We start from the raw sequence: 27,943 nt of genomic DNA, 5'->3' as shown, positions 1-27,943 counted from the left end.
AATCTCTCCTCAATCTTTTTAACCATGTCTGGGAGACTGGCATGATCCCTTCATCCTGGAAACATTCTGACATCGTTCTTATCCCCAAACCCGGAAAACCTGCAACTAAAGACAATCTTAGACCCATTTCGCTTACCTCGTGCGTAGGCAAACTTCTCGAACGCATGGTGCTTACCCGCCTCGAATGGCACATGAAACACAACTGCCCCCTCCTCTACACCCAAACCGGCTTCCGTCACGACATTTCTCAAGATCTTTCGAGATCTTTACGAATTCCCAAGCTCCTCCCAACTTCGCGGCCTCCTAGCCCTCGACATTCACAAAGCATTTGACACAGTTTCACACCAGGCCATCCTCGCTAACCTTGCCCGAACAAACTGTGGGATCCGAATGTATAACTATATCAAATCCTTTCTCTCAGACCACACAGCCTCTTTAAGCATCACGGGATCGTCGGCTCCATCTTTTTATTTAACCTCTGGCACCCCACAGGGCTCAATCCTGTCTCCAACACTTTTCAACCTGGGACTAGCCCAACTGCCTCCCCTCCTAGACTCTATCCCTCACCTCTCCTACTCCATCTATGCCGATGATATTACCCTCTGGTCCTCCCATGGTAGCCCAGCCCAACTCGAAGAAACCCTCCAAGAAGCATGTGTTGTAATAAAAAGCTATGTTTGCACCTTTGTTATCGCTATCTCCCCTTCCAAATCGGCTCTCATGATCATAACGAACAAGGAAGGCACAGCCCCTTATCGTGACCTCATTAACACCTCCATTGATAACACCCCAATTCCCAAACCATACTCACTAAAAATTCTAGGTCTTACTTATCTCTACTCCGGTAGTTCCAACCCTACACTTCGAACTATGCACTCTCAGATCAAGCAAATGATTTATCTGCTGCACCGCGTCACAAATCGCCACTCTTGCTTACACGAACACCACCTCCTACGTATTATAGATGCTTTTACCATGTCCCGCATACTGTATACAGTTGCATACCTGCATCCCACACCCACCCAACTAACCAAATTAGAGGTACCTCTCTGTAAGCTCTACCGCGTAGCCCTCGGCGTGCCTCGCTACGCTCCTACTAACAATCGTATCGCGACCGGCACATATAACACAATAGAAGAACGTATTCAGATACACAAACAAGCCCAACTTCAGCGCCTTCAGACCATCTCACCAGGGTCGGGCACTGTGGCAGACGATGGCCTACCCTACTACTTCGCTTCCTCCAATCACCACAACTTCCCCTCCTTGGGCCACGTTCCCTCGTATCCACATAGAACACCTGCCTATGAATACCCCTCCAGGCATGCCACCCGCCGCTTTCTACGCTGTAAAGCCCTCACCAAACGTGTCCCCTTTCTAGAAAGCAAGGATCAGCGGTATATTTTAAAGACGCCAGTCATTTTCCCTCTACGCAAATAGGAACCGCAGCCTTTTTACGCCACTCCTCGTTGGTTTCCGCACAAACGCCTTTTTTCTGCCCGCCAGAGGCCACCTCCCTAGAAGAGCACTCCATCGCTCTTGCCATAGAGCATGCTGCTCTCACAACCTCCACCGAACACCCCACTTATATCTTCACAGACTCGCAATCCGCCATGCGAAATTATTTACGCTATACCGTCAACCCCTTTTCTTCTAACTTAGTGACTGACACTCTCAACAGACATCTTTCTCACCTCTTTGTCCTGGTATGGGTACCTGGCCACGCTAACATGGACGGCAACGCAAGAGTAAACGTGCTTTCCCGAGATCTATCCCCGGGTCCGCCTATGCTCTGGCCAACCTTATACCATCCTCCTTCCACTCGTCTTCATGATCGTGAGGCCCGTAAATTCACTTTACTTTCCTGTCGCCTCGCCCGCCAAGTCTACCCTTTTCCAGACCCGCGCCTCACTCGCGTCCAAACCGTTCTTCTCCGCCAGGCTCATACCCGCTCCCTCCCATCTCACCACATTCTCCATCGCATTCGCAAGTGCTCCGGTCCCCCAACCTGCCCTTCTTGCGGCGCATACCGCTGTATTCCCCACTCCTACTGGGACTGCCACCCCTCGAAGCTTCCCCCCTCCCTCTCCCGCATCACCTAGTGGGACACTTGGCTGGCTCCCCCGCCCGGAACAGACGTTCGGGCCGCCCAGCAGGCTCTCTGCCTTCATATCCAGAAGATCTCCAAGGACATTCTGGACTACTATGAAGACAGTGACGCCGCAGGATCCGTCGTTTAGCTGACCTGGACTTAGGTCGGTGACTGGGCAATAAATGTTTTCTCTCTCTCTCTCTCCGCGCGTGCACACAGAGGTTACAACTTTAAGCCTGTGTAATTTCGTAACTCCTTCTTGTAAAATCATTTCCTGTTACACACCTTGTTGCCCTTTCTTGCGCTCATGTTCCCCTTCAGTGCAATAGTGAAAGGGTCACAAGCAACACAACCATATTCAGAATTAAGCGTACATTTGTAATATAGGAAGTTTTCCTCAGTGTTTGCGGAGCGTCCATGAAATGTCTTCAAAGAAATGATTGAAGCTTGACGCCTAGGCTCTAATTAAGTCTACGCGGCTAGTCCAATGGAATGTTGCAGTGAAAGTTGTAGCGCGGGAATTTTAAAAATAAGGCCGGGATACCATCTTTTTTCTTATTGTACACAAAAACAGTTCACTCATCTATCATTTTGTTATGTTTGAACTTGACTGAGCATTACAAAACCGAATCATCTGCATAAGTCACACTGCCGATTTTGGGCCAAGCGAAAATTCAATAAAAATAAGAAAAAAAGCCGCCCCAACACAGACCCCTGTGGCACTTCAGGCAGTACATCTGCTGGGGCTGAAGAAACCCCAATTTTACCCCTTTTATGGTTGCTCAGATGATTCTCAATCAAGTTTATGAGGGTTGAAGGAATGCTAAGAAATGACAACTTCTGTAGCAAAAGGCTGAGGGGCATCATAAGCTTTTCAAGACCAAAACGCTGTGTTTATTTGTAGGGGTAGGGCTTGACCGAATGATAAAGCAATTTCATTACGAATTCAGTTAGCTGCGTAATGCAAAGAAAACCTGCAAGAAAGCCATGTTGAGAAGGAGTTAATCTTGTAGGTGTTTTATGTTCGAGGGTTTTGCAACCGATGGGGGTTAGTGATACTGGTCTATAAATACATTAACACGGTCACCAGATTCATGCAGGGGCGTGTTGTGAAGTGGACCGCGCATCGTTTCAGGATGTGATTTAAAATTCCGGCTGAGCCATGCGCAGACGGCGGATAAATATTATTCAGAAGGTTCTTTGCACCTGATTCTACTCTCATTCATTGCTGGTAGCCTCTTGGGTACTGTAACTATAGATTGCAAAGTTGACAAAGATAAAAATATTATTTCTGCGGATGGCCTTCGTGTAGCATTGAACGTGAGTTATGCTTGCTTTTATGTTTAAATTTTGCTATTAGAAGACGATAAATTACTCTTTGTCAGGTTTATCTCCTTCACCAGGCTACAGACAAAATGCGGTAATGTCGCTCGGGCATCATAAATCCACAACCTCCCTTATCTCTTACTTCTCATAATCTTTTCTCTATTCTCCCTCGTAGTCATCTCCATACACTCTTGTAAACTCTATTTACGACCCTGTACTAAATAAATTTGTCTTCCATATTTACGGCCCCTAACATCATAAACTTGTCTTCCATTCTTTACTCGTGAGACCAACCTCATCCAACATTTTCCCCTTTCATCTACACTACCGCCCGAATACTCTTATTGCTCGGACTTTATTGCCCTTCCTCTCGACTTCTTTTCGCTTTTCTCTTTACTTCACCTTCTCCGGATATCCTTTCTTTACCAACCACACCTTTGATACCATAGCTGTTCATTGAATAACGCCATGCATGCACGTATAATTGCAATAGAAAAAACTTTCCCTCACACACTTGTCTACTAGTAAGATTTGTTCTAAGGATGGATGGAATAAAATTTATTTAAGACGAGCTTTAGGTGCCGATGTTAGGGGCACGTGCCCTGGGGGGGTCTTCTTTAGTCCGGGAAACGCAGGTCCTCGCTGGCTGCTCTTGCTCTTCGTACCAGGTCTCGCTGGTCGGAGAGGTCTGAGCTGGTCAGCCGGGCCGCCCACTGCTCGTAGGTGGGGTTGGGGTTTGGGCCGAGGCTAGGGTTTTCTGAGCACCCCCATGCCATTGGTTTTGTGCTGGGCTGGGTGCAGAATTGGCAGGTTCCGGGATAGATGGTAGGGTGGATTGCGTGTAGATAGGTGCCATGCAGGTATGAGTTTGTTTGTAATTGGTGAAGAGTGGTGGCTTCGGTGCGGGTCAGTTCGGGATGAGGTGCAGGGAATCTTCGGCGCTCGTGGCGGTAGTGAGCCAAGATGTCTGTGTAGTTTACCAGCAGCTCAGGTCTTGGGGCGTTGCCCTATTGAGAAATGGCCAAAAGTGTATATGCGGGGCCGCGGGGTGACCGCTTCATTTCCCTCGAGGGACTCGTTTCCGGGGGTGCAGACAAGTTGGATTTGTGGTAGCGTCTTAGCAGAGCGTAAATCGTTGAGCGCAGAGGGACATATTCGGCCAATAGTAAAATTTCTGCATGCTGCTTGGGAATCTGTAATTATCGTGAGGGAGTTTTCTTTATCGTGGTGGGGGGCAGCAGTTGCGGCCAATGCGATGGCTAGTTTTTCAGAAGTTTCAGTGCTTGTAGTGCCAATCATTGCTGCTGTTAGTTCTGTTTTATGCGGGTGAATTACACTGGTTGAATGAACGGGTATGGGGAGGCGTCGCAATACCGGGTGTCAGATTGCCCAGCATACTTATTTTGGAGGCCTCTGACGCGGGCGGAGTGTCGTGCTTGGTTGTAGATGGGATTCATGTGGCGTAGTGTTGGAGTGACTCTCATGGTTTTCCGGATGTTGAGAGGGATACGTTATTTTTGGGCCTGTTTGAGGCGTGACAGCTTGGCGACATTATGGTTTTTTTGTAAATCTTTCCATGTGTTGTGAAGTTCAAGTTGGAGTAATTTGCGTGTGGCCGTTTTCGGGGGTAGACACAGTGCAGTTTTTTAGGCTTGCCTAATCATAATGTTTACCTTCTCTTTTTCAGCATTTTTATGGCTAGGTATGGCGCACCATACGTAATTCGACTAATCAGGATAGCTTGGATTATGCGCGTGGTGTCGGCTTCTTTGAGGCCGTATCGGCGATGAGAGACCTACCGAATGATGTTGACCAACTGGTTCATAGTTTGTTGTAGATGAAGAATGGTGTGAGAGCCGGAGCAGCCCTCCGGGATGTTGAGGCCTAGAATTCGATGGTGAGATACTCTAGGAACACGTTGGACATTTATGTGCAGGTCAGGATCCGGGATGGCTTGTTCCTGGTTTTTGTGATTTCTTTTATATAGCGTGAGGAGTGTGGATTTTTCAGGGGCGCATTATAAACAAGATTGCAATTATCGTTGGGTAATCTGTATTGCTTCATAAAAAGCGTCTTGTTGGGTACCTGTAGAGCCCATTGGAGTCCACATAGTCAGGTCATCTGCGTATTTTGCATGCTTGAGGTTTGTAATGCGTTGAAGGAGAGGTGGAAGATCCTTCATGGCAATGTTGAACAATAGGGGGTATATGACTGAGCCCTGTGGGGTTCCCTTTGGTATTGTTGAGAAAGTGGGGGAGCGAAGGTGTCCGATGGCTGTTGCAGTACGGTTATTGAGGAAAGAGTATTCGTAGTCGTAGGTCCGTTGGCCACAGTTTGTTGAAGCCAGGCCAGCGTAGAGAGCGTCGTGGGAGATGTTGTCGAAAGCTCTCTGACGTCTAAAGCTAATATGGATTTCTTGTTTTGATTGCTGAGGTTGTCTATGATGTCTTCTTTTAGTTTAAATATGTCCTGTGTTGATAGGTGTGGTCGAAAGCCGTACATCGTGTCGGGGAAGTAGTCATTCTCTTCTATGTGTTAAAGTAGTCGGCTGTGAACTAGATGTTCAAAAACATTTCCGATGCAAGAAGTCAGTGATATTGGGCGAAGGTTTTTGGGGGTGGGTGGCTTGCCTGGTTTTGGAATGAGTGTAATGTCGGCATGTTTCCATTGTGGGGGGCAGGGTGGCAGCTATCCAGTGTTTTTTGATATAGTTGTTGAGGTTTTCCAGGGCTATGTTATGGAGATTGGGAAGTAATTTGTTAAGGATCTGGTCTCTTCCCAAAGTGGTGTTCTGGGTCAGTTTCCAGATCACCGCTTTGACCTCAGCCATTCTAAAGGGTTCGTCCATGGCAGGATTGCCTTGACCAGTGTACAGCGGGGCCTTGTACAGCGGGGCCTTGTAAGTCTTGGGGGAGGTGGTCGGCTTTATTTCAATGGGGTTTCGGAGTTCGTTGAGCAGGTCGTCGTCTGTTTCCTGGTAGTATTGCATAAGCCGTTGAAGCAGGTGTGCTGTGGCTTGCTTGGTCGTACCAGTCCCCATAAGGGAGCGTAGCAGATGCCTTGTGCGTCGAGTCCCCAGTGTTGCTTGCAATTTATCGCATAATTGTGTCCAGTTTTGCTGGCTGAGCCGTTACGCGTATGCTGCAGCTTCTGCGGTTAGCTTTGCGATGCGAATCTTTAGACGGCAGTTAGTGCGGTGTTTTTTCCATCTTTTCGGTAAGCCATGACAGGCGTCCCATAGGCAGAGAAAATGCGCGTCCACTGTGGGTTGATGTTCATTCAGTCAATTGTTTGGTGTGTTGCTGGGCCGATTCGAGTAGTTTGGAGGTCATTTTAGGTTGGTGATGGGGTCTATGGGTGTTGCCTCACGGAAGCTCTTCGAATTAGTGACAGGGGCTGTTCTAATTTTACACTTCTGGTTCAGGTTATGTGGTAGTTGAAGTTGGATGATATAGTGGTCGCTATTCGCACTTTCCAGCGAATATAGGTGGCGCGACGGGGTATCCAAAATGGAGGACGGAAAGATGATCGGAACGTCGCGTAAGCGAGTGCGTCTGGAGGAAAAAGCCGATCCGGGCGCATTAGTGTGTCTGCAGACCATCTTTTTCCTTCCCGATGAGACTTGAAGATGCTTTGTCGAAGGCGAAGCAGTTTATAAAGCCAGTCACACAGTGTTTTGCGGCATCAGGGAGGCCACCGATGACATGCTGAGCATCGGGGGATTTTGCCTGCAACCGAATGGCGTCACCAGCCAACCGCACTGCGCGAACGTTTGTTGGCACTGCAGGTTATAAAGAATGCTACACTTCCATTCATGCTCGTAAAATTGTCCAAGCACACTTTACGAAAATTTATTAGGCGCCAAGAAGAGCTCGGTAGACGCAACCGAGCACGGCGTTTGGTATTGGCACTTGCGCAATTGTGTCGGGTTAAGTGCGAATAATGCGAGTAAATTATAATTTTGTGGGCTGTTTTTACAAGGAAATATCCAATGGCGTTTGTGCAGGTTACTGGTAATAATAAAAATGCCGAAACTAATTATCAAACGCTGACGCCTCTACAGCAGGGCCTGGTACATCAGCTGGGCTGTGCTTTCAGCACGTGGTCGGAAACGACGATGCCGCAGTAACAAGTTTATTTATTTATTACAAATACCTACATCGCCCATTCCTGTGGAGGGTTTAAGAAAGAAAAAAAAGCAGCAAGTTCAATATAATAATTACACTTAATGCTAAAAAGAGAAGGAAGCAAAAAAACAACCCAACAAAGCACAAAATGCAACTGGAATGCAGCATTTATTAAAAGGAACCAGCCTGTTAATAAACGTACAATGACGTTCTCCTGTTCGTTCTTGGCTTCACTTTCTTCTCGCGCGTGCGCATAGGAATGTTATGTGGCGGCACGGCGTCTTTCATCAGCCGCGGTTTCAGCGGCTGCAGACCATCTATTAATGAACGACACACTCAACTTGCATGAAAAACACACCATCAATAACGAGATAGCGAACTAAACTTACGGATATTGCTGCAGAGGAAGTCAGCTTTCGTGAAGTGACTTCTGCAATCCCCATTGTGTTGCTGACACCTTTTCCAATGCGGAGCATAGTTATCCGAACCTTTCTGGCTTTTTTATCTCTAGGAAAGGTATGAACGCTGGCTTTTCCCGGCACTGAGCAATTTCTATACTGCGGTACACAGCGCCATTCAATAGCTTTTTGGTTTTGCATTCTCAATCGATACGTTTCTGAACCCTCCGGCTGCCTTCGCCCGGGACGCCGATCATCTACAAACAGCTTCGGGAAAAAGGCGCGCGGCGGCGCCACAGTTGCTGGAAAGTGCGAATCCAGTGTCTCGTCGAGCCTTGTCCTTGTAGCTTCTTTGATGTTATGCGTGAGCGTCAAGTCTGGGGTCGTGTCCCGGGATATACTGTTGCCGATGCGGGTAGTAAGTTGGGGGTATTGCAAAGATGCAGCTGATTTTATTGCATTGAATAGTACAGGCAGGTGCGTTTTTATTGGAGTGGATATAGCCCGACGTAGTATGGTGAGCGTTGAATTCTCTCATGATTAATAATTTATTGCCTTTCGTTCTTTGACGGATGGTTCTGACTAGTTGGTGAATTCCGGGTAGGGCGTGATCAGGGGGGATGTATATATTTAGCACAAATAGGCTGGTTTGCTGCTTGCGCCGTGGTATGACTTCTACGAAGGTATAGTCCAGTTTCGTGGCTGCAGTGAGTTGTTGAGCTGTTAGGGTGGATTTAACCAGGATGGCGGTACGAGATGTCGGATCAGATACAAATGTGTATCCAGTGAAGGATATATTATCAGTGCCCGTGTCTTGTAGCGCGATGAGGTCCAGTGCATGTTGGCCCGCAAAAAGGTTGAGGGATTGTTTCTTGCCGCGTAGTGAGCGACAGTTCCATTGCCAGATAGTCAGGGATTTACGCAGTGTCGGAGTCTGTGTACCAGGAGCGGTCATTGTTATTGGGAAAGTGTATTAGTGGTGGCCGGAGGGGTGTCTTTTTTGGGTTTCTTGTGCTGCCTCTGCTTTTGCCAATCTTTTCCCAGGGCAGCAACCCGGGTATTCAATGAGGTGATTGGTTGGGCAATGTTGGCGAAATTGGTGTTTATTTGCTCGCACATGTCTACGAGAAGTCGTTCCAGTCGAGTTTCACAGGCTGCGGGTCGAGCGTCTGTAGTGTCTGGCGGGAAAGGGAGTTCTGGATTTGACTCAGGGCATGGGGCAGTGGCTAGGCTCGGTTGTTGTGCATTTCGATTCTGTAAAATAGTTGCCACCTGGGATGCAAGTTGATCCATTTGCTTTTTCATATGGGACATCTTGAAGGTAGCGCACTTAAACATGGACACTAGGGAAAGAATTGACAAACCACAGTGCTGCCACAATTCTTTCCCTAGTGTCCGTGTTTAAGTGCGCTACCTTCAAGATGTCCCATATGCATTACCAACTAGCCCAGTTGTCACTTCTGCTTTGTCATATCGGCGAGTTGTGGTTGTAGTTTGGAATTCTGTTGTCTGAGCTGCGTGTTTTTGTGCTGTAATTCCTGGAGGCAGGGGTCTGAAGGTGGTTGGATGCAGGTTGTTAGGAAGGGGGGGAATTTGGTTTGAGCAGTGGGCGGGGCTTTCAAAAGGGTTCACCAGCTCACCTGCGGTTCCCGTGCTGGTCCTTCTTGATGGTGTGGCAGCTGGTCTTCGGGTGGTCTGGGGGATCTGGTGCTGCTGTTTCAATTGATCAGCACGCTGCGGTGTCTTCGATGGCGGTGGGGAGAGCTTCAACCTGTTCTTGCAGGCCTTGTCCACGGTAGGATGATCCAGGCGCAACAGCAGGCATTTGGGAGTGCATTCGTGGTCGGGTGTCGTTTCGCGCGCGTTGCACTTCACGCACACATTTTTGTGATGTTCGGTGCACACGTCCCGGCGGTGTCCGAGCTCACCACACAGGAAGCAGTGTTGCACTGTTTGACAGTAGGGACGGCATCGGTAAAGTGTTCCGTAGGGATTCACGTAAAAAAGGGATGTGCTTGCCTTCGAAAGAGATCAGTTCCGAAGTTGTCTTGCCGAGCATTCTTGCGTCGATGATGGAGGCGCCATTGATGCCTGTTGGAGCTAATATGTGTGGAAGTTGCGCTGTGGTAGTGTCCTGGTCAAGGCCGTGAATGACCCCGCGGACCCTACCCGGGAAGGGTTTCAAGTATGCTTGCAGTTCATATGTTGTTGCTCCTAGGTGCACGAGCATGGTGCTGCTTTGAACTGGAGCGCAGCGTTCGTCGGGAGTGCTTGCGATGACGAGGTTCTGAATTGGTTGGGATTGGACCGTGATTGGCACATTGAAGATTTCTTCTGGTATTCCGCTAGTGAGTTGTAGGCCTTGGGCTATTTGGCGGTCAGTCCATGCAGATATTCGGAGGCCGGTACGAGGTCGGAAGATTACCTTTTAGTCGGCGTCGGGTACTTGGGGCGCCAAACCGCTGCGGCTGGTTGGTTGACGTGGCGTTCGCGGCTGGCGTGTGGTTTGTGCAACGGCAGTTTCCTGGGTGAATTTTCTGTCAAGCAAAATCTGCCAGCGGCAAGGTTTCGGCAGAGTGCGGGTGCTGAGGGCATCGTACTCTATGTCGTCGTCTTCGCCGGCGTTTGGCATGGCGAGGCGGGGCTTCGGCGGTGGGGCGGCGGTGAGGCCAACCGCGTTAGAGTTAGCAGCGCCACCGGCGTGCTCCAGCCTTTCAGGGGTCGCTGTGTTCAAATGATGGGGTTGTCGGGGCCAAGGGGTGTGTCGACGTGAAGCTTTCGTCGTTAGTTCAGTGACACTATTTGCAGGTCGCTGTGGTCAACAGGTATCGAAAATCGGCCATGGAAGCGGAGCCCATGCGAGGTGTGTGTTCACTGTTCGGCCCCCTAGCAGCTTTTTTGTTTTAATGTTCAAAGGCAAAAAAACGTTCGTCTGCAATAATGGTGATGTATCATGCGCTCCACTACAAGTTTAGCTTTAGCACGCGATATATCAATCTGACCCTCTAAAATGAAGACGATTTGTGTGGTGAAGAGGGTGTTCGCCGATTGCAACACGTTTGGGTTTCTGTATGGTGTTGAAACAGTGTGAAATAGGTGTTCAGTTGCAAAACAATGTGGTTGATCCCACTTCCATAGGAACCGGTAAAAACAATGTGGTTGATCGCACTTCCGTAGGAACCGGTAAAAGACGAAATTGAAATGTGCCTTCACAGGAGCAGTGGAATGTTTATTGTGCATCAATATAAACTTGCACATTGCTATTTATATTTCCTCGTTAGGGCACTGTTATACACATCAATACTGCGTTGCACGCGCCGGAGCATTGCGAAAATCCACCTGAAACCACAGGCCGTCGCATATCATCCGTGCCAACAAACCCAAATTAAACGGGTTGTCAGCAAATCGTTCGGGGAACACACGATCCGCTGCAGCGAGAGCAGCAGCAGACCGTGTCATGAGGGTGACATTCGCAAGTAGGCTTCTATGCAGCTTACGCTGCACGTCTCCCGTACGCGTAGGCGCTGGCACCAAGGCGCCAACTGCCGGTGCTCTATAGCGTCATTAGTCACTACTTAGCTTTGCCTCTCCTAGACGGCATCATCATCTGAAGGGAAGGATATAGGGCGCATTGGTCATCTCATTTACGCGTCTGTTCACAGCACAGTTGGGAGCGCATTTCGTACTTTCCATAGCAGCGAAAGCGTTCGTGGCTCGAATTCCAGCGCAGCGGCGTCAGAGTTCCTGGTGAGGTCATATGACGTCAGTGAGATCTTGGTGGACTCCGGCCTAAAATACTTTCATGTTAAAAAGCACAGCGGACCTGGAGGTCGACCTAGTTTCTTCAGGCGTTGCCAAGTTTTGATACGTTTGCTGGGCTTTGCGATGTTCTTGCTAGGCTAGCGTAAGCGCTCAGTGGTGAGGCCAAGTTTAACCGGGTTTGGAGGCAGTTCCAGTGTGTCCGCCCCAATGACGCGCGGATTCAAGGGGGAAGCAAGCTAGGTCAACCCCCAGCTATGCTGTTTCTCCAGCCTCGCACCACTATTGCACCATTTTTTTGAGTTTGTCCCAAAGGTTAGCACTTTGAATTAATATAGTAAGAGGTGCGCACACACTTGCGCTTTTTCTGATCATATCGAACAGGATCCAAAGCCGCCTTCACTGTTATAACACCTCATCTGCGGTGGTGCACCCTCTCTAGGGGGCGCAGGTTTTTTTGTCTGTCTTTTTTTGCTAATCCCACCGAACCGAGTTCAATCTTAAACAGCGTCACTTGTAATACATTGTGAATTTATATTCCGCGAAATATTGTGAGGTACAAAACATGCTCCGCTTCTAGAAAATGTTCGGTCCACCCGTGCAAACGAGCGCGAAATACCACCACAGTTGAAGGTCTCTTACACCCTTTTTCTCAGTTGGCGGTCTTTTCTGACATCCGTTTCCTTTCCACCGTTTTTCTTGGAAAAAGGGTATTGAAATGAACAGATTTCTATAACATTGTTGAGATGGCGGAAAACATTGATTATTTATTAAAATTATAGGAATTAGTGAACATAACTACCAACTACCTCACGACTAAAAAGTTTTTGGAAATCCGCATGCTGATTTGCCTATGCTTACACTAAAATGCGTAATTCGAAATTAGCGCTAAAATAGTTTAGTTTTGCGACAAGTCCACCGAATTTACCAGAGGAGGTTCCTATGCTGGCTATAAAAGCAAGAAGAGCAGAAGTTATTGCTGTCCCTATGCATAGCGTTGGTGTTCTTGCTCAATCAAGAGCGACTTGTGCGTGTTGAATTTCTGTCAAGCTGTGCTCTCGGCCCATCCACACCGTCACGCGTAGTTCCGCTGCCCACACCATTGTGTAGGGTGTTTGCAGGAACGCCGTTTTTTCAACCTTGCACCTTTTTTAGCCAAAAACAACTTTTAAAGGTGCACCCTTTGTGGCCAAAAAGGGTGTAAGAGTTTAGTGTGTGGTCCGCTTCAGCCTTACACACTAATCTTTTTTAGACCCTTTTTGGCAATAAGGAGAGTAAAACTTTTCCCAGAAGGCACACGTTTAAAAATATTTCAGCTAAAAAAGGTGTAAGGACGATAAAAGCGTGTTCGTGTGAACACCATGAAAAGAATGTAAAGTAGCTTAACACCCTAAAATAACGGTAAGGCAAGTGCATCCACGCATGACGATGTGGATCAGCCTACCGAAAAGCATGAGGTGCAGACACATTCAACACGCGCAAGTCACACTTAAAACTCCAAATCCGAAGAGTTCGCCATCGCATTAGCCCTCATTCATACGAAGAACCCCGTAATCATCACAGATTCTCAAGCAGCCTGCAGAAGCTTTCTAGCCGGAAGGGTGGCCCACTCAACCTTAAAACTACTGTCTTTGCATCAACCCTGCCGGAAAGTCACCCTCGTTTGGACTCCTGGCCATTCCTCACTGACGGGCAATAACTTTGCTCACCAGCAAGCCTGCGCCCTGTCCCTCCAGGCTACTGAGGATACCGAACCGTCCGTCCCTCTACTGACTTTTCAGGACATCACTCAATATTACCGGTTCGAGCGACAGCACTTCCCTCCTCCGCATCCTAAACTCTCAAAAGAAGAAGAATCCCTACTTCGCCGACTGCAAAGCAATACCTTCCCTCACCCAGTCCGCCTCCATCGCATGTTTCCCACGCAATTCCCGGCCACATGCAAGTTCTGCGTACAACCCGGTACTCTTCCCCACATCATATTAGAGTGCAAGCACAACCCCAACCTCCCCCCTCTTCCATCCCCCCTTCCCACCCCTGAGCTGTGGGAGAACCTTGTGACCAGCAGCGATCTGGACGTCCAGACACGTTTGGCCTCCAGAGCGAAGGCTGCCGGCTCATCGCATGGCTTCCTGGAATAAGGAACCACCCCCACTTCACCGGCTCAATAAAATGTTTCTCTCTCTCAGCAAGAAAACTAGCGCGATGCATGGGGACAGCCAGCGCAAACTTTATTTAAAATCATCTTTATTTAAACTTTATTTAAAATCAGAGGAAATCCCCCGACAAATTCGGTGGGCTTCGCAAAAATCAGAATATTTTAGTGCTATTTTTTGTGCCATTCCTTGTGAGCATGTACAAATTAGCATGCGGATATGCAAAAAACGTTTTAATCGTATTCATTTAATTTATTTATTTATTACCCACAGCGCCAGGAAAGCAATACAGCGGGGGGTTACAAACAAAAAAGAATGAAAAACACAGCAGATATCAATTCGCAACAAAAGAAGGCAATCACTAAACTGGGATATGGCACTGTGCAAAATGGAATAGAATATAGGTACATATAATTCAGCACTACTACATCTCCCTGCGCAGTTTTATGCCACAAAACAGCATGAAAACCCATTTTCGCTTACGAAGGTCAACGGTTAACAACAAAAAAAAATGCACATTGCACATTGAAAAAAAATGTTCATTCTAAGAAAAAGTTACGTTCAGGAATCGTAGAATTTTAATAAATACCAGACACCTATTCCACAATTTTCAAAACCCCTCAAGAAGGTTGTTCATTTGCCTTTTCCCACAATGGTGCAAACCTACAAATTAGGGTGTTGCAAAACTAAAAGAGCATAAAGAAAAAGTACAAAAAAGTGTAAGGCAGCCAACTAAGAAAAAGGGTGTAAAATACCTCCAACTTTGCAATCATTGTATACCCGTTTACAGGGGTGGACAAAAGTTTCCACAAGCGGGGGGTATTTGTGCCTCAGGATGCTAAAAGAATATGAATTAGCATAATTTATTACCAGTCAAACTGTTTAAGCTTGAGCTGATGGCGCTAGCATAAAAAAAGCAAGACAAAAAACTTCGTCGCATCTAAAGGGTGCACCACCAAACATTACGGCATTACAATAATGAAGCCGGCTTTCTAGCCTGCTCAGGTGTCAGCAATTAAGGCGATGCGCACAAGTAACAAGTTTTTTTGGGATACTGAAACACAAAAAATGGCACAGAATAATGTATAATGTAGGGGTGCAAGGTTGGAGAAACCTCGGAGCTGGTGGTCGACCTAGCTTGTTTCCACCTTGGATGGGCTTGCAGTGTGGAAGACACACTGAAACAGCCTTGTAAAATCAGATTAGGCTTTGCCCCATTTTATGTGTGTATAGAGTCTTTAATTTTACAAATATTTCAATTTTAAAAGACGAAATTTTGAACTAATGTTCCATGTGCCAAAGCTAAATTTGAGCCTTGAGGCGCCCCGTATATGAAAACGAGTGATCATTGCAGACGAGCGATTTTTTCGCTTGTGAACACTTCTTAAGAGAGGGGAGGTGAGTATGAGGGGATGTCTTGTCTTTTGCAGTGCAAATAAACAAGCATACATGGGCTTAATCTGCAGCGAACTCCTTTTCCACATCCTTTCAGCACCCTACTACCAAAAAGTTGGTCAACACCCTTTTTCACACAAAGGATGTAGAGCTACGGATAAGGGAGTTGAGTTTCAAGAAAGAGGTGTAATGGCCTCCTAACACCCTTCATGTACTTGCTACCCCCTTTTTAGCCAAAAAGGGTGTAAAAATATAGTGTGTACTCCGTACGTTCGCTTCAGTGCTTTCCTGGGGTACGTCATCGAAGATTTCAAGAAACACATGGCTCAGCGGGAGAATTAAACTTGTGGTCTAAATTGTTTTCTCAGTGAATGAAGCAGCGTTTGGGCCAGAGAAGCGCTTTTGTGCTAGAGAAAAGCAAGTGTCGAGCCCATTATACTACGAGAAGCGGCTAAGGCATCAGCGTTCTCCAATGCGTTTTTATGTGCTTCGAAATTGCTACAACAAAATCGGCTATACTTCACTGATAGTGTCAAAGGGTAGCTTTCATGCCTCCATGTGATATTTCAGAGCTCTTGAAGTGTATTCGCAAGTGACAACTATGATGTTTCACAAAACGTGCTGTCTGGAAAGATTGGGTCATGCTCTGCCCGTTGCTGTAACATTTGGCGTCAAGTGTCAACACTCATGATATCACTGTTTAATAAGATAACCATACACACGATCTCACACAGCAAATCTCATCTTACATCACAGGGAAAGTGCAAGAGTACCAATGAAAATATTAAAAAGAAAAGCAACATTCTCGAGCCTATCTCTATATTATAAGACCATCGGCGTTCTCCAGTGCGTGTTCATGCGCTGCAAAACACAATAAAATCGGCTATCAGGGTTTGATTCAGTGCAAGGACCTCAAATGCTAGCTAGCTTCAATGCCCCTCCAACATTTTCGAACGACAACCGCGATGTTTTCAAAAAATTAAAGCCGTTCCCTTCAGCGCGAAAGCTGTCGGAAGTACAAAGCACTGATTCGCCATACAGGGCTGTGGCGCTGTAGCAATGAATTGCTGCCACGCAATGCAATTCAAATTTCCCACCTTCTCAGTGCTTGCATGCCCCTGGCATGAACGTGCACCTGCGTGAGTTTTGTTCTTTTTAGGTTAATTTTCGTCCCCCAGGTGCCGGTGGTGAACTGCACTTTTTTGACTCTCTACCGTAATTCTGTTTTGTTTTGCTTAATTTTCGCTCCGCACGTGCCGGCGCTCCACTTTTTCTCTTACTGCCAAAAAACCAACCCATCGAGCGTTCCTAACCAAATAAATACGTGCGCTACCGGTTAATTACATAAATTTTTCCTCAAATGTTCCAGCAGTTATTTGCTCTAAACAACCTAGAGATGTGTCACAAGCCCCAGCTGTTCACGAGATTGGAACGATTACAATTTAAACTTCTTGGTTTTCGAAGCCTCTGCTGGGTGCCCTGACAACTGTACACAGGGCTATCTCCTTGCGCCGCCAGAGTCCGGCGGTCGCTTGAGGTCTAAGCTTTACAATGAAGACGAGCCCCTGAATTTCTCTTGACTTAAACGTGTCCTGCTGGAAAAGTAGTGTCATGGTGTACCGCTAGCTGTAAAACTTGGTTTCCCGTGTCAACGCTGATGATGAGAAGAAGATTACCGGTTATTAAGATTACCGGACAGATGAAGCGCTCACACAGGAAATCTCAATTCCCGAGACCACAAAACTCTAATAGTAGTAATGAAAATAAGGAAAGCAACACTCTCGAGCACATCACTACACTACGGGAAGCGGATAAGGCCATCAGCACTCTCCAATGCGGTTTCCTTCACTGCTAAACTCCTAGGGTGAAATTGGCACAAAAAGTGTCCTGCTGGAAAAGGGTCCTGCTCTGCTATGTGCTGCAAGACATTCGGCTTCCCGTGTCATCACCCATGACGAGAACAATAAGTTGTGAATGAGATCTCACACAGCAAATCCTAATTTGCATCACCGGCAAAACTCTAAAAGCAGCAATGAAACTCTTAGGAAAACCAACATTCTCGAGGCAATTTCTAAAGTAGAAGCGGCCAAGGCCATCAGAGTTCTCCAAGGCGGCTTTATGCACAACGAAACTCCTAGGGCAAAATTGGCTCAAAAAAGCTTTCTGTGGGAAAGGTCTATGTCTGTTCTGCCACTTGCTACAACACTTTTGGTTTCCTGTGTCAACACCATTGACGAGAACATTACTTGTCAATGAAATCTCATACAGCAAATCGGAATTTATTTATCCGGCAAAATCCTAAAAGTTCCATGAGAATATTGGGAAAAGCAACATTAATTAGCATATGCCAATACGAGGAGATGCTGCTCAGACCATCAGAGTTCTCCAAGGCGGTTTAATGAATACGAAGCTCTTACAGCAAAATTATCTCGCAATTGGTGCCTGCTGGAAGGTCGGGTCCTGTTCTGCCGCTTGCTACATTTTTGGCTTTCTTTTTGAACACCCATGACGGGAATATTAACTTGTGAATGAGATTAAATATAGCAAAACTCAATTTACTTCACTGGCAGAACTTGAAAGTACCACAGAAAATATAAAAACACTTTATAGAGCCCATGTCTATAGTACGAGAAGCGGCTCAGGCCATCAGAGTTCTCCAAGGCGGTTGCATGCACTACAAACCTCCTGGAGCAAAATTAGATAAAAAAAGTTGCCTGCTTGAAGGTCGGGGCTTGTTCTGCCACTTGCAACAACATTTTTGTAGTCCTTTGATAACACTCACGACGATCACATTAACTTGTCAATGAGTTCTGATACAGCAAATCTTAATTTACAACACCGGCAAAAGTGCCGATGAAAATATAAAGAAAGCAACATTGTGGAGCCCATGTCTAGACTACGAAGAGTGGCTCAGGCCATCAGACATCTCCAAGGTGGTTACACGTACTACAAAATCCCTAGAGCGAAATTGGTTCAAAAAAGTTGCGTGCTGGAAAGGTCGGTACCTGTTCTGCGACTTGCTACAACTCTTTTGGCTTCCCGTGCCAGCACCCGTGACGAGAACATTAACTGGTCAATGAGATCTCAAACAGTAAATGTCAATTAAGGTCACCGGCAAAACTCTAAAAGGTAAAATGAGAATATTCGGAAAAGCAACATTCATGAGCCCATGTTTATACTACGAGGAGCAGCTGAGGCCATCAGCGTTCTTCTAGGTGGTTTCATGCACTACGAAACTCCTAGAGCCAAATTATCTCAGAAAAGTTGTCTGCGGGAAAGGTCAGGTCCTGTTCAGCCACTTGCTACAACACTTTTGGCTTCCTGTGTCAACACCCATGACGCGAACATTACTTGTGAATGAGATCTCATACAGCAAACCTCAATTTACTTCACCAGCGTCCCTTGAAAGTACCAGAGAAAATATCAAGAAAACAACATTATCGAGCCCATATCTATATTACGAGAAGAGGCTCAGGCCATCAGAGTTCTCCAAGGCGGTTTCATGCACTACGAAACTCCTGGAGCAAAATTAGCTGAAAAAAGTTGCCTGCTGGGAATGTGGGGTCCTGTTCTGCTACTTGCTACAACACTTTTGTCTTCCTGTGTCAACACCTATGACAAGAACATGTCAACACCCTTGACAAGAACATTTAATTCACCCGCAGCACTTAAAAGTACTCGAAAAAATATTATAAGAAGCAACATTATCGAGCCCATATCAATACTACGAGAAGCGGCTCAGGCCATCAGAGTTCTTCAAGGCAGTTTCATGCACTACGAAACTCCTCGAGCAAAGTTAGCTCAAAAAAGTTGTCTGCTGGAAAGGTTGGCTCCTGTTCTTCCACTTGTTAAAACACTTTTGTCTTCCTTTGTCAACACCCATGACGAGAACTAACTTGTCAATGAGATCTGATACAACAAATGTAAATTTACCTAACCGGCAAAAGTTTCAGTGAAAATATAAAGAAAGCAACATTCTTGAGCCCATATCTATACTACGAAGAGTGGCAGAGTTCTCCAAGGCGGTTTCATGCACTACAAAATTCCTAGGGTGAAATTGGCTCAAAACATTTGCCTGTTGGAAATGACGGGTCCTGTCTGCCACTTGCTACAACACTTTTCGCTTCCTGTGTCAACCCCCATGACGAAAACATTAACTTGTCAACTATATCTCATATAGGAAATGTCAATTTACATGGGCGGCAGCACTCAAAAGTAGAAGAGAAAATATTAAAAAAAGCAACATTATCGCGCCCATGTCTATACTAGGAGAAGTGGCTCAGGCCATCAGAATTCTCCAATGTGGTTTCATGCACTACAAAGCTCCTAGAGCACAATTAGCTCAAAATCGTTGCCTCATGGAAAGGTCCGGCTCTGTTCTGCCACTTGCTACAACACTTTTGTATTCCTGTGTCAACACCCATGACGAGAACATTAACTTACCAATGAAATCTCATACAGCAAATTTCATTTTACTTCACCGGCAAGTCTTTAAAAGTTACAATGAGATTACTAGGAAAATTACATTATCGAGCCCTTGTGTAGACTAAGAGAAGCGGCTCAGGCCACCAGATTTCTCTAAGGCAGTTTCATGCACTACGAAACTCCTATAGCAAAATTAGCTCAAAAAAGTGTCCTTTTTGAGCTAATTTTGCTCTAGGAGTGGCAGAACAGGACCCGACCTTTTCTGCCATTTGCAACAACAGTTTTGCCTTCCCGTGTCAGCACCCATTACGAGAACATTATCTTCTCAATGACATCCCATACAGCGAATCTAAATTTACTTCACCGGCAGCACCACAAAGTGCCAGAGAAAATATTAGGAAAAACAACATTGTCGAGCCTATGTCTATTATGAGATGCGGCTCAGGCCATTAGAGTTATCCAAGGCGGTTTGATGCACTACGAAACATCTAGAGCAAAATTAGCTCAAAACCTCTGCCTGTTTGAAAGGGTGGGGTCTGTTCTGTCACTTTCTACAACACGTTTGTCTTCCTGTGTCAAGACCCATGACGAGAACATTACCCTGTCAAGGGGATCTCATACAGCAAATCAATTTACTTCACTGGCAGCACCTAAAAGTACCAGACAAAATATTAGGAAAACATTATCCATGTTTATACTTCGAGAAGTGGCTCAGGCTATCAGAGTTCTCGAAGGCACTACAAACCTCATGCACTACACTCATGCACTCATGCACTACAAAACTCCTAAATCAAAATTAGCTCAAGAAGTTCCCTGCTGGAAAGGACGGTCCTGTTCTGCCACTTGCTACAACACTTTTGGCTTCCTGTGTCAACACACATGACGAGAACATTAACTTGTCAATGAGATCTCCTACAGCAAATCTCAATTTACGTCACCGGCAGCACTGAAAGTACCAGAGAAAATATCAAGAAAACAGTATGGAGCTCATATCTATTACGAGAAGTGGCTCAGGCCATCCGAGTCCTCCATGGCGGTTTTATGCACTACGAAACTCCTCGAGAAAAATTATCGCAAACAAAATGACTGCTGGAAAGGTGAGGTGCTGCTCTACAACCTGCGGCAACACTTTTGGCTTCCTCTGCCAACAGACATGACGAGAATATTTACTTGTCAATGAGATCTGATACTAGAAATATCAATTTACTTCACCGGAAACTCTAAAAATTCCAATGAGAATATTAGGAAAAGCAATATTATGGAGCCCATGTCTATACTTGAAGTGGCTAAGGCCATCAGAGTTCTCTAAGGCGTTTCATGCTCTACAAAGCTCTTAAAGCAAAATCACTACGAAACTTCTAGAGCAAAATTAGCTCAAAAAAGTTGCTTGCTGGATAGGACAAGTCCTTTTCTGCCACTTGATACAACACTGTTGGCTTGCTGTGTCAACACCCATGACGAGATCATTAACGTTTCAATGAGATCTCATACAGCAAACCTCACTTTACTTAACCGGCAAAACTCCTAAAGTTCACAAAAAATAGGAAAAGCAACATTACGGAGCCCATGTCTACACTTAGAGAAGTCGCTCAGGCCATCAGAGTTCTCGAAGGCGGTTTCATGCACTCCAAAGCTCCTAAAGAAAAATCACCTAAAAAAAAATTCCCCTGCACCTCCCTGAAGGGAATCGTGCAGAAATGCGAATGCTTTGGGTGCACCGATGAGTGTGTTGCGAGTAATGGCGTAATTAATGACGAGAGTGTGAACGTAATCATTTATTCATCAGCACCTGTTTGTGTTATCGTTGTACCTGACGGCCACAATCACTGCCTTGTGATCGCAAAAGCGTACAGTCAAAGGGTCTTTGAGAAGCATACGCGCATCACAGTTTCGCGTAAAGACCAGATCTATGCAACTCCCGTGAATGGTAGTGGGGCACGTGTCGAAGCCGGCAGAGAGACAATGCATAGAGTGCCTGGTCTGCATGTACTCGACCAGCCACTCGCCACTCTTATTGCGCACGTCAGCGTTGAAGTCGCCAAGCAAGACTATGGGGTCAGAGGGTTTGGAGCGCACGCGCACACTTTCCATAGCCGCGTCCAGCTGCGCGCAACGGCGTCTCGAGCGAGGTTGGGCGCGATTCGACTTCACCGACTTCCATCGCTATCAATGCACCAGTCGGCAAGCAGTAATGGGAAGGTGCGCCGGACGAGGAGGGTACCGGTAGCCGAAACTCACGCTCATCGAAGGAACGCGCCCGTTGACCAGAGACTCGCGGCCCGAGGCACACACCAGGTACGACCTGAACGGCGCCAGACGAGGGTTCTCGTCACAGACCGCGATGATGGCGTCACCGTTCTCATCACCTCCTCTTCCAAACTCGTTCCGAAGAACCCGAAGCGCGTTCAAACGGCTAGACTCCTTGATGTTCCCGAGCGCGTAACGGGTTCGGCATTACGCGCTCTTCGCTTCGCAGACTTGTCTTCTTCTTCTCCAACCGATGATGATGACGTGGAAGCAACTGCAGTGACGTCACCGCCGGGGAGAGGCGTAATGCTCACGTTGCATTGTGTGAACCGCCGACTAAGAAATGCATTCGCATTGACGACGACGACGACGACGAAGGCAGAACTACGAGGCATGCGCTCACGTGCGCTCGCGCTGGAGGAATGCAGGCGCACGCCGGCCAACGGAGCAAGACAACCCCCGGCTAATAAATGCATTCGCATTTAAAAAGTGCCTGCTGGAAAGGACGGTCCTGTTCTGCCACTTGCTACAGCACATTTGGCTTCCTATGTCAACACACTTGACGAGAACATTAACTTGGCAATGAGATCTCATATAGGCAATCTCAATTTACTTCACCGGCAGAACCTAAAAGTGGCAGAGGAAATATTAGGACAAGCAACATTATCGAGCCCACGTCTATACTACGTGAAGCGGCTCAGGCCATGAGAGTTCTCCAAGGCGGTTTAATGCATAAAAAACTCCTAGGGCAAAATTGGCTCAAAAAGGTGCTTGCTGAAAAGGTCGGGTCCTGTTCTGCCATTTTCTACAACACTTTTGGCTTCCCGTGTCAACATGCATTACGAGAATGTTAACTGATCAATGACATCTCGCACAGCAAATATCGATTTACATCACCGGCAGTACTCAAACGTACATCGAGCGCATGTCTATACTACGAGAAGCGGCTAAGGCCATCAGAGGTTTCCAAGGTGGTTTCATGCACTACGAAACACCCCGGGAAAAAGTGGCTCAAAAAAGTTGCCTGCTGGTAAATTCGGGTCTTGTTCTGCCATTGGCTGCAACACTTCTGTCTTCCCGCGATAACACCCATGACGAGAACATTAACTTGTCAATGAGATCTTACACAGGAAATTTTAAATGGGCCCTGAAAGGCGTTTTGAGCATACTAAATGAAGTAGCGCAATCGTTGATTGTGTCGTCAACGTCATCTGTGCCAAGTAATACTCTTTCACACGCCGCAGAACTCTGACACCTTTTTTTTCAAATTTGGTCGCTTTTTCTCACCCTTCCCTTCGTGTTTCTGGACGCCGCCATCTTCACATGTCTACGTCATGGATTCCCAGATGTTCGTCATTAGCTAGACATCCTGCTATTGGGCGGCTTTTTTACGCACTTCCGGCAAAAAGATGAGTCGTCTGCTCAGCGTCGGCTCGCCAGCTTATCTGCCAGTGGAGTTCCGGAGTGTTTGGACATTTTGCGACAAACTAAACAAGTGTAAACAAACGCTTAACTGTTTGTACTGAATGCAACACGGCCATAACACGACATGTGGCATTCTTTCGTGCAATAGCAGAGAACGCCCTGAGCCGAATGCCCGTTTTTGACGCATACATTTTATTCAACTTCAAAACAATCCAGAGATGCGTTTCGAACGAGCACGACGTCACAACATGCATTGCAAGTCTGAACCGCGATTGACAGACGATGGGTTGCCTCCACCGGCCCGTTGTAAATTCGGCACTCACATCGCGCGCGGTTTGCGGGGACGAACAGCAAGTCACTTATCTCTGGCGCACAAGCCGAGATGGCTTTAGCCATGCACACTGCATATACCCCATGCGAAGTTGAGCCGTACGTCGCTCGAGAAAGATATTGCAGACCATGGGAAGCACTATCCACCCGCAGAAGCACAACGTCACATTGCATCGCGAAACAAAGGCGTCCACAACACATACACCATCGCCTCCTGTAATGCCAAACGCATCTCGCACTTCCCAATGGGAGTGAGTGGTACGCCTGCAGTGCCCACCTGACGCGAGGTGGGGCCCCGAGCTGAACCGGAATCACGCAACCGTACCTGATTTTTAGAGCGGTGTGTGCCTTGTTTCCAAGGCAACCGATGTTTAGGATTGTCAAAGAAATGGCGCTCGATGCAGCGCTAGAAAGCTCAGAGCTACGGCGGAGCATGTTTTGCCAACGTTGGCGCTCTCCACCACGCATCGCCACAATCTGAACTGGTCAGATTATTGAAGCGTTTTGTGCACGGGATCTGTATCAGTTTGAAATGTCTTTTTCACATGCCACCGTCAGGAATTACCACCGCCGCAAAAGAAGACCCGGCACCAGCGGTGCCACATCTGATACGGTGCTTTTTGGATAAACAGTGCGCGGTGTAAAAAAGGGAACGAACACAAGATCCTCTCCGTGCGGCTGCGAGTTCTCCGTTGATAAAAAGTCACGTGCCGCCGATAGCAACTGCAGATACGTACACCGCGAAAGGGCAAGGTCAGGCCACCGCACACATGCGGCCAGATTTTTCGTTCGCTTTTCGAGCCTTGAGCGGAGTGCGGGATTCATGGTGTCAACAAAGCTTGCCCGTAGCAGACGGCAGTCTGCGGAGCGCAATAGCGGAAGTGCGTCACCGCTGAGGAGCGCATCATGGAAGGGAAGGCTCTCGCGCCGTAAACAGCGAATAATAAGTTGAAAGAATAAAGACACGCGGTGCGACGATAATGCGCGGTTTTTGATTTACGAATTCTCAGCTAATACTCATCGCTTTAACAAACGTTTTGCAGGAGAAAATTGTTAATATATTGCCCTATTTGGGTAAATCTACATCCATGCATCGGCGGAAGGTATTTCGGGACCCCGTTATTTCTATCAACGGCAAAACTTAGAAGTACCAGTGAAATATCACGGCCGCTGGATGAGAGCACTCGCAAGTTGGGGCCTGCCGCGTCACCCAGACTTCAACGGGCGAGGGCGTGAGTGGCGGTGTTTACGTTTGCCGCCGCTAGACTTCCTCCTAGCGCTAGCGTTCAGAGGCAGGTTTTGGGACGGAGCAAGGCGGTGCCAGTAGGCGAGCGCTTGCGCCGACTGACACACAGCCAGCGCACGGGTTTTAAAGATGTTGTCCCTCCCCGGCTACTCAACCGCGGAAACTCTCTATGGGTACGTATGAATGTCTCCAAGTCTGTCGCTCGATTCAACCGCCCGGCCGTGACTGAAGCAGCCACAAGTAAAATAATCGACGAGTGAGGTATAAGCAATACCTATTCAATCTAATAAATCTTTTAAGATAAATCTTTATATACGCTCTATATTCGACATTGTTAAAAAGATAATATTCGACAAAAAGATAATACTACCGGTTTGCTTACATTGTTTTTAAACGTCTCACACACACACAATGTAAATCGCGTTGCATACTTTAAAGCCGCAAGTTGGTTAGTTTCACTCTAAGCGGCAGGTATTTGGTGGGACTTTCATCATCCGAAATATCGAAAATGTCACCTTTTCTGGGGAAACGCGTTGTCGACAACCGAAGAGCGACGAATATTTTCCGGCGACAGATTAAAGCTTGCCTTAAAGGCAGTTCTATTGCAAAAACATATTGGGTGGGCAGAAGTCGCACCTCATAAAACGGGGACACGGGACAGGATGGTTAAATAAGTATTTTAAGACTAGACATTTTTCTCTGCGTGTCTTTTGAAGTTACTCGTACAGGCTCATGCTTTACTGGCCCATACTAGCCCACGCTTTGCCCCGAATTCCACCGATCGTTCATCTCGCATCCCTGGAAGCTGGGGAGACTGAGGTCAGTGACCCCGGGAGGTGAGGCCACTGGCATCGACAGGTATCAAAATCCTCTATTGCGACGACGACGACAACTGTGAGATTCGGCTGGCCAGACGGATACTGGGAGCTGCACAACTGAGACATGCGACCTATGTGTCGAAATAGACGACTGCGAGCTGACTGCGTTGACTAACACCCGATGCGGACCATTCAGTTAAGCCAGACGTGGGCCACAGAGCTAAAGGTGCTCATGCCCTGGACTGGCTTGCAGATTCGTACTGCCGGAGGCCATTTAATCACCCCTGTTGGTAGGTGCATGGCGTGAATTACGATCCATGGATTCACATACATAGGCACCTTCGTCGTGCATCCCGAATACTCAAAAAATTTAATTCTTGGAATGAACTGCTTACAAGTAAACGGCGCGGTTACTTACTTGGAGAAATTCACCATCAGCTTCTCCACAAAACAAGCCATCGGAAGTAGCATCGAAGACCAACGCGACACGGCTTTACGTATCGCTGACGACCGTGTCATGCTTCCTGCTCGAGCCAGCGTGCTCGTCAAGGTAAAGAATGACGCATTTCATGACTGCGAAGAAATAACTGAAGGAAACATGAGGTTACTTTTGGATAAAAGTATCTGCGTAGCGAGGAGACTTGTCGAACTGAAAAATCGGTGCACGCCGGTTTTGCTCGCTATTTTCTGTAATGAGCGTCGACATCTCGCGAAGAACACCATTATAGCGTTCGTTGATCAGGCCACCGACGTCACGCATCTAGCTACACTGGGAATGGCGCCACCGGATTCAGTGAGAGCGGAGGTGATGCTACCGGTCGAAATCAACCGAAACCTCTAAGCTACTCAAAAGAATGCTTTGATGAGCCTGGTGCGCGACTTTTCAACTGCTTCGCCACGATGTCTAACGTTCGCCATACTCGCGTGGCAAAACACCGCATCATAACGGACGAATCGTTCCGGCCTGTTCGTCAGCATTCATACAAGGTGTCCACAACGAAGCGTGAGGCACTTAAAAAAGAAGTGAAGGCGATGCTGAATGATGGCGTTATTTATCCGTCTAAAAGTGCATGGGCCTCTCCCGTCGTGCTCGTCTGGAAAAAAGGACATGCTCCGCTTCTGTATCGATTACCGCAGATTGAACAGCGTGACAAAACGCGACGTTTATCCACTCCCAAGAATTGACGACACAGTGGACAACCTGCATGACGCCAAATTTTTGTCTTCTCTGGACCTGAAATCTGGATATTGGCAAATTGAAGTTGATGAACGGGACCGTGAGAAGATGGCCTTCGTGACACCGGATGGCCTCTATGAATTCAAGGTGCTCCTTTCGGCCTTTGATCCGCGCCGGCTACGTTGCAGCGCATGATAATACCGTTATCGCTTGGATGAATTGGCAAACGTGTGCGGTATACCTCGACGACGTGGTTGCCTTCACTTGAAGAACACCTGTCACGGCTGAGACGGGTTATAGAGGCCATCCGCTCCGCAGATTTAACCATCAGGTCTGAGAAGTGTCACCTTGGCTTCGAGGAGCTGAAATTTTTCACCCATAATATCATTGCGGCCGACGTTCGGCCGGACCCCTACAAGACTCGCTTCTTTTCCTTGGCCTACCGGTAAGGAGGCCGTGCGACGCTTCTTGTGGCATTGAGCCTACTACAGGCGCGTTGTGGAAGAATTCCCAAGAATTGCAAAACCCCTCATGTGAATTAGATGGCGTTCCGTTTCTCTGGAGGAAAGACCAGCAGGAGGCATTTCACACGCTGCGTAGCCGCCTTCAAACTGCGCCAGTGTTAGCCCACTTCTATGATGCCGCCGATACGGAAATTCGTACAGATTTCAGCAGCGTGGCAATCCTTGTGCTATGCTTGTGCTATCCTTGTCCAGTGGCAAACTGGTGTAGAAAAAGTAATAATTTACGTGAGTCGAGCCCTTTCTAAAGCAAAGAAATTATTCGGCGACCGAGAAAGAATGTCTTGCCGTAATCTGGGCTATTAGCAAATTTCTTCCATACTTGTACGGCACTTCATTCGAAGCAGTGAGCGACTACCATGCTCTCTTGGCTCGCGAGCATGAAGGACCCATCGCGGCGACTAGCTCGTTGGATTTTAAGGCTGCAAGAGTACGACGTAACGGTCGTGTAGAAGTCCGGAAGAAAGCACAGCGATGCTGTCTGTTTGTCACAGGCACCAG

The sequence above is a fragment of the Haemaphysalis longicornis genome, unplaced genomic scaffold (genome assembly GCF_048455015.1).
Source record: "Haemaphysalis longicornis isolate Haplotype H1 unplaced genomic scaffold, Haemaphysalis longicornis Haplotype H1 scaffold_9, whole genome shotgun sequence".
In the NCBI taxonomy this organism is placed as follows: Eukaryota; Metazoa; Arthropoda; class Arachnida; order Ixodida; family Ixodidae; genus Haemaphysalis; species Haemaphysalis longicornis.
Note: the sequence above shows the minus strand (reverse complement) of the source record.